This window comes from Vipera berus (genome assembly GCF_964194415.1).
Source record: "Vipera berus genome assembly, chromosome: 2".
NCBI lineage: Eukaryota > Metazoa > Chordata > Lepidosauria > Squamata > Viperidae > Vipera > Vipera berus.
In genome coordinates this window covers 120,363,121-120,371,646 of record NC_138203.1, presented here as the reverse complement: position 1 = coordinate 120,371,646, position 8,526 = coordinate 120,363,121, and positions in this window count along the sequence as shown.

Below are 8,526 nucleotides of genomic sequence, written 5' to 3'. Positions count from 1 at the left end.
TAAGCCCACACAACTCCATTTGCACACATGGTGGGCATGTGTATTTGCTGCTCACATAAGTGGAGACGTGTGTGCATGCATGTACACCCGCCGCTTGAGTAGCCCATTTCTGAATGGGCCACAGCCCTGTAGTGGGTGTGGCCCAGGGGTTGGGACCCTTTTTTAAAATCATTGAAGGCCAGGGTGTCCAACTTGGCAACCATGCTGGCTGGGGAATTCTGGGAGTTGGAGTCCACAAGTCTTAAAGTTGGACATCTAACAGAAGCTCAACGCCATTAAAGTTTCTAAACACCCCCCCCCACACACACACACCGAATCACTTAGGTGAGATGGACAGTGTAGAAATGTGATAAAGAGGTAAACAAACATGTTTTATAGCCTTTATTTTCGGTTCATAAAAATTGAACATTTGTGCTGCCCAATTGAGTATTCCAAAATAGGGCTGGGGCAGGTCATATGTACTCTCCCCCCCCCATGGGTTTGCAATTCCTGATTGTCTCATAATCTCAGGGCACAGACAAATATTAAACAAGATGCCCAGTTAAATTGTCAAGTAAATTCCATCAATAAAAAGGAAGTTTGGGTTGGGAAATAGGCAGTGACCTTCTAATATACAAAACAACCCACCCTAGGCTCAGCATTCAGCCCTGATGCCTCCTCCTCGTGTTGCCATTGAAAGACTCTAAAAAAAGAAGAACTTTTGTGTGTGTGTGTTTGTGTGTGTGTGTGTGTGTGTGTGTGTGTGTGTGTGTGTGTGTGTGTGTATGCTATCTGCCAATTATGGAGAACCATAGCCTATAACCAGAACTGGCTCAGAAGTGGAGAAAGAAAGAAATGGATCAGCTGACTGGAACCTATCTCTGATAGAAAAAACATTTAAAGAAAAAAGGGGCTACTTTAATATGCAAGAGGATAATTCATGTTAGTCATTTGTGGTATCGGCTCCTTCTTGGTCAAGAAACAGCCAGAGGTCACTTTTCCACATCAAGTATAGATGGAGAAAATTTGCAGTTTCCAGCCTCATGTCACATCTTAAACCAAGTCAGTCTTTTTTTTTCCCTGGAAAAGCAAAGCTATTTTAAGGGGTTACCATTAGGGCCCTTTCATGCTCCAAATCAGCCTTTCACCTTTGAACCCCCAGGGCTGCAAGGTTCTAAAGAAGAACTATGAACAGGAGCGCCCTAGGGTGTAATTTTCATTTGCCTTGCATAGGTTTGCCACATGGTGGCGCTATACTGTTACAGGAAATTCAGTGTAATCCCTCGTTGTGTTCAGTTATGGTGAATAATGATTCAGTGTAATTTAAGGGACTTTCCCTGTGGATTTCCAGAGTGCTAGGTGCCAATGTCCGCCACTGAGAGCCAACTACCATTTCCGGGTTGAGGGTGGTTTGAGTTGAAACCTCTCTTACTTGGAAGGCCCCTGGCTGGGGAAACCCATCAGAGGCTAAGGCATTTCCCTTACCACAGGGACATTTGGCTGAGGGAAGAAGGTATTTCAAGTAAATAAGCAGAAATGCATTAGGAGAGGAGAAGCAATCGTAGCTGGACAAATCTTTCTTGTCGCTTTTCTTAGACCCCATTTATAGTCCTGGCAGATGATGCACTCACCAAACTGGTTTTCTAGCACCATAGTTCATTTTCCCTCGGGTTCTTATTTTTTTTAATTAAAGAGTTTTACAGATACATTTTAAACATAAGAAACATAAAAACCCATCCCCCCACCCCCACCCAATTCCCCCTCCCTCTCCCTCCCTCCCTCCCCCCCCCCCGACTTCCCAGAGAAAATACAGGGTATTGACCCTAACAATCTTAAACTATAATATGCAAACTAACTGTAATAACACTTTAAGTCCTATCGCACTTTAACTCTCCTTAAAAATAACTAAATAATAACAAATCTTCTAAATCTAATACTCATTCAAATGCTAAATGAAACTTTTTGGTCCCATATTTATTCTGGATATAATCAATCCATCTTCTCCATTCCAAAATATATCTTTGTTGCGAATGGTCTTTCAAGTATGCTGAGATTTTCGCCATTTCTGCCAGGTTCGAAACTTTTAAAGTCCATTCTTCTATAGTAGGCAAATCCTCCTTCTTCCAATATTGAGATACCAAAAGTCTTGCTGCCGTTATTAAATTCAGCATCAATTTAGTTTCTATGGCAGTAGAGTCAATAGTAATACCCAGTGCTTTTTTTGTAAAAGAAAAAGGTGCCGGAACTCACACATGTCATACAACCTGCCTTGCCTAACTAACCTACAAGGTTCCATCCAAAAAAGGTGCCGGAACTCTGTTCTGAGCGTTCTATGAGAAAAAAAGCCCTGGTAATACCCAGCAAAAATAATTGTGGAGAAAATTTTATCTTTTTCTTAAATATCTGCTGCATATTCCACCAAATTTTAATCCAAAAAGCTTTAACCTTTTTACAAGTCCACCATATATGATAATACGTTGCATCATCACAACCACACCTCCAGCATTTAGGCTGATAATTTGAATACATAGATGCCAATTTCTTAGGATCTAAATGCCATCCATAAAACATCTTATAAAAATTCTCTCTTAAATTTTGTGCCTGTGTAAATTTTACATTTCTGACCCATGTTGTTTCCCAAGTATCCATCGTTATTGGTTCTTGAATATTCTGGGCCCCATTTTCCCTCGGGTTCTTGTACTGTGTTACAAGTTTCTCTAGTACAGAGCTGGGTTTTTTTAAAAAAATATTTATCCACCACATGATCACTTTTGCAGTACTACTGAATCATATCCTGATTCCTGAATCTGCAAAAGTTCCTTCACTCAATTTCTCTGGCAGGTAAAATGTTTTCAGATGGTGGCTCTTATCAGGCTTATTTTCTTTGGGATGACAGGTTTGCTGTAGAATTATGTGATAATTGCATTTTATCTCTGTTTCTACAGCAGTGTTTCTCAATCTTGACAGTTTTAAAGTGCCAACTCCCAGAATTCCCCAGCCACATACAAAAACACACATGCATACATTTTCAATTGCTGTTTAACTTTCACAGCAAATGCAAAAACAAAAAACCAGCAGAAGTTCTTAAACACTAAAAACTTGATTTTTTCCTATGTCTTTGTAATTCATGAGAATTAGTGTTAAATATTGTGAAAAAGAGCACAACCGTTTCTTGATGAAATGGATATTCACCATTTCTTTCTCAAAAGTGGCCATGTTGATTTCGGTGGTAGAGAAATATAACCCCCTCCCATCTTTTGGATATTGCTATTCTTGAGGTCAGATTTGTCCATATATGTCCACATTTCCTGGGCAACTAACCAAGTGGATAAAGTCAAGTCATGTGACCATGGTTTAATAGATTACCATGCATATCCAAACTGGGAAATGTGCAAGGATATGTGCCCTTAATCAAGCTACCCACCGTAGCATAAGAAAATGGGCAGAGTGATTCATTAATGCTGTTTGTTATATTTCTATGTGTGTATGTAAAAGCATAGACAAGGGCAAACAAGGTGGCAAGGGTGCTATCTGCCATCAAAGCCTTCGGTCATTAATAACTCTTCAGTTAATCTTTTTCTGTGTCCTCCCCCTCCCCCTCATAGTTTTACACCAAAAACATGCAGACATCTGATCTCAACTCTACAGGTATTTAAATGAGTGATAGGCTTCTATTCAAATCTGCTGTGCAACAAATGAGATTTCTCCATGATGTATTCACATTTGATTTCTCTTGCATGTTACTCATTCTGCCATGGTTTTTTTTTCTGGCTACAATATACCTTTTGTGTAAATATTTCCTAAAGATATTTCTAAAGGAAAAGAGAAATGATTCAAGCAGAAGCATTAGCCAACCTGGGAATGTTGGTGGAATATTTTGTAAGGCTAAAATAATCTTTACCAGAGGGTCAAGATTTCCTTTAGAAATCCCATAGGTTTCTTTTTTTTCCTGACTGTCAAGAACTTGCACAAGTATATGAAAGGATTGTTCCTGTTTCCCCTTTGTTTGGTTTCCATTTGCATCAAGAGATACAAGAGTCAAATCTGTACCACGTTCTTAGAATAAAGCTGGTTCAGGCCACTTCCTATGTACAGACATTGCAGTTATTAGAAAGTAGTTCTGAAAGTTAGTTTTTATCCAACTGGAAATCTACATTATGGGTGTCACCAATAGTATTTTGATTTCATGTCCAGCAAGGTCTGTGCAATAATGCTTTGTTTAAAATAAATAAAGCAAAGGGGTGGAAGGTGTTCCCCTTTTGTTCATGTTCCCCTTTTGACACATACAGAAAAGGAGTGTTGGTGAGACCGTTAAAAGTCATTGGCGCTGTTTGAATTTGTTCTACCAGCAGCAAGATCTGACTGCTGGCCCAGTGATGGATTGTATTGCAAATCAGGGCTGTTTCCAGAGGAGGCAGAGGAGGAGAGGACCTGGAGCTTATGGAGCGAAGGAACTGTATGAGGCTGTCGGCAGGCCCAGAGGAAGAGAGAGAGGCTTTTGGAGGAGTTGGTGGCGGCAGCAGCAGCGTGCTCCAGGGGCGAAAAGAAGCAAGGCCTCTTTAAGGAAAAGGTGGATCAGAGTCAGGATCAGAAAAAGGAAAGAAGGCGAGGTTGTCGGAATACAAGCGAATTTGAGGGCTAATCCACATGGAGCCCCATTTCCATCTGTCCTGTTTGCCATCGTTCACTCCCTAGAGACTAAAATGGACAATGTGAAATTTGAGCGGGCCACGAACAAGGAGTACCGGTATATATCGGAGGTGGTGACCCTTTGAGAGCTGTATGCAACGAAATTTCATTTTGATGTACGCCGATTGGTGTACATTCAAAATGACAATAAAGTTATCATTATCATTATCATTATTACATTGGAACAACACCACTTTTATCATTTGCTTCCCTTTGATTCTCTGCCCACTACCCACCAACATCGCTGTTGGTATACATTTATATCTCAGTTCAGAGCAAGATCTAGTTTTCACCCCACCCCAATATCCATGAAACCTGAATATACCTCATTTGTCTCCACTTCTATCATATGCATTGCTATACAGTTATGGTAGGAATGGATACAAATGATGTAATAGGGTGCAGACCCAAGAGCTGTCAAATATCTTAGATACAGATGTCTTAGAATGTCTTAGAAACAACGGGCTTGTGTGTATTTGGTTATGTGTGTGTGTGTGTGAAGTTCTTTACTCTGAAGGCTGTGACATTGAGGTGCGTGGGTTTTTTTTTATGTTATTGGCTAAGGTTGTGTTACCTGTATGGATTGAAAGCCCAGTTTAACTGGAAAAATCATTTTATTTGCCAGGGAGAAAATTGATTGATTGATTGGCTAAAAACATCTTACAGAGAAACAAGCTAGAGCAGATCTTTTCAGGATCACAGGTCTTTTCCAACCCCCTATTTATTTTATTAAGAAGCCATATAGCACTTCTTTTTATCAGTCCCAGATTTTCTTGTATTTCAGTTTAATGGATGATTCCAGGGAGTTAACCCTTTGTGTGAGAGGAAAATATCTTGCTGTCCATGCATTCCATTATGTACTGTATAAAAATCATGCCTTACGTGATTTTATATATAGGTAGACCTCGACTTACGACCACAATTGAGCCCCAAATTTCTGTTGTTAAGTGAATTTTGCCCCATTTTACAACCTTTCTTGCCACAGATGTTAAGTGAGTCCCTGTAGTTGGTAAGTTGGTAACCCAGTTGTTAAGTGTATCTGGTTTCCCCACCGACTCTGCCAAAGGGGATCACATGACCTTGGGACAAGCAATGGCCATAAATATGAATCAGTTGCCAAGCATCTGGATTCTGATCACTTGATCATGGGGATGCTGGAAAGGTTGTAACTGTGAAAAACACTCATAAGTCACTTTTTCTAGTGCCGTTGTAACTTTGAACAGTCACTAAATGAACGATTGTAAGTCTTGTACTGTACATCCATTGGGTCTTACCCCCCTACTGTTATCTTGTAGGAGGGATGCTCTAGTTTTCTGACTATTTTGATTTTTTTTCCTTTTGCAGCTCTACAATATCTTTTTTTGAGATAAGTTGACTAGATATGGAATAAAATTCTACTAACGTTCTAGACTGAATGGTGGTACCTCAAATCAATATCTTTCCAATGCTGATGTACGTACTCTATTTCAGACCCTTTCTGTAAATATATTAGATGATAAATTATCAAGCAGACAAAACTAGAACTGATTAATTAGCTAAGGCAAAGAGCAGTAGCAATAGTTTATGCACAAAAATAATTATCATATCTGAAGTTACATTTTGCAAGGAGCACATGAGCTCACACTGTTCCTTTAATTTGGAAGACTTGGCAAAATATTGACAGTGTTGATTATTTTAATAAATTTGGTTTCTTTCTTCTTTTTTTGAAGGAGCCTTGAAGAATGGCATGGTTCCTAAGATCAATAAATATTAGAAATACAAGCAGGAAACTTTATTTCACTTTGGAAGAAGTGGGGAAAATCTGGATAGGCATGTAGATAGTATTATATGGGTTGTCTTTGTGATAGCTAAAAATAATTCTTTCCAAGTACAAGACTTGTTTCTTAAACTTTTTTATAATTGTCACTTAATCCAAATAAGAATATCATATATGTCACATAAATATACAGGACTTGTGGGAGATTTACAAGATGTACACACACACACACACACACACACACACACACACACACTCTACATACTTCTGATTTACATGTGATTAGTATTTTAAAAATTTTGGGAGGATGTTTTTTTATGGAATAAGTCTGGTGACTAAACAAAACACTGAATATATTCCAAGGTTAGATTTGCTACATATATTCAGTAATAAGAGTGAAAAACAGAAAACCGAGAAGGGGCTTATATTCTTTCTATCATTAGTTAAACAAATTATTGATCAGCATTGAAAAATGCTTGATAATCATTCAGTTCAACTATAGCTAAAAACTAGTTGAAAAGGTTTTTTTTTAATGTTGGAAAAACAAAATAGAGAAATATAACTTTATAAGAAACAATGTGATTTTGTTAAGCAAGCTGTTAAGCACAAAGATTATCAGGATTTGTAGAAAAAAATGACAGATTTCTACCAAATATGAAACAGATGTATAAATAATATTATACTGGACTTATATCTCCACAATGAAATCAAACTAATCATCCATCAGGGGACTTTATTGCCTCTAGCAGCTAAACTCAGGCATCAGCCCAACATACACTGGAGTAAAGACAAAAAAGCAAATACTCATTTTCGTTTCTCCAAAATTTCCCTGAGTTATTTAACCACACCACCCCACCCCCCTGCACCATTAGTACTTCATTTGCCTAGTGGCCTAACTGTCTCCTTTTTTTGGTTTCCTGTTTAGAATATGCATCTTAATGTGCTTTGCCATTCCTTCGTGTAACAATAGCAGTGATAAAATATGTTCCTATGATTGCTTGGATTCTTCACAAACCTTTTCACTGTCCAAAGAAGATCTTCTTGCTGCTAAAGGCTTCTCTGATCTTGTTCACTCACCATGACAACGTCATTATGGTCTGGCCTGGTCTTGGGAGGGTAAAGTCTATTTCTGTCATGGTCCTTTGGAAGAATCACCACGCTCTCTGGAGAAATGTGTTTTCTGTCTTGATTCACTCTCTTTTTGACAGCTTCTTTCTTAACTGAGCTCTATTCTTTTGTTTTAAGTCAACTGTGACACCATGTTGAGCTTCTTTATCAGTAATCTGCATGTATTATGATCACCTTTAAGAAATCAAATGATTTGTGAACAATGGGCTTCCCATAAATGCATTTCTGAGAAATACAGGTAGTCCTCAACTTACAACCATTCATTTAGTGACTGTTCAAAGTTACAATGGCGCTGAAAAAAGGGAGTTAATACCATTTTTCACAGTTATGACTGTTGCAACATTCCCGTGGTCACAAATTCAGACACTTGGCACTTGGCTCATATTTATGACAATTGCAGAGTCCCAGTGTCATGTGATCAACTTTTGCGACCTTTTGACAAGCAAAGTCAATGGGGAAAATCCAATTCACTTAACAACTGTGTTGCTAAGTTAACAAACGGAGTGGTTCATTTAACAACTTTGGCAAGCAGGGTCGTAAAATGGGGCAAAACTCACTTAACAAATGTTTTGCTAACCAATAATTGTGCTCAATTGTGCTCATAAGTCAAGAACTATCTGTATGTGGGGTTAAGTCTTCAGTTGCATTAGAATGAGTAGTTGTAATAATGTTTTTACACTTAGGCAAGAAAAACCAAATGCACAGATATAGAATAGGTGGTACCTGGCTCAACAGCAATAACTGTTAGAGAGATCTCGGTGTCCTAATGGGCAATCGATTAAATATGATCCAGCAGTGTGCTGCAGCAGCCAAAAAAGCCAACCTGACCTAGGTTGCATTAACATTATCAAGATCACATGAAGTGTTACTACCACTTTATAATGCCTTGGTTAGACCACACTTGGAATATAGCATCCAGTTTTGGTCAACATGATATAAAAAAGATGTTGAGACTCTAGAAACAGTGTAGAGAA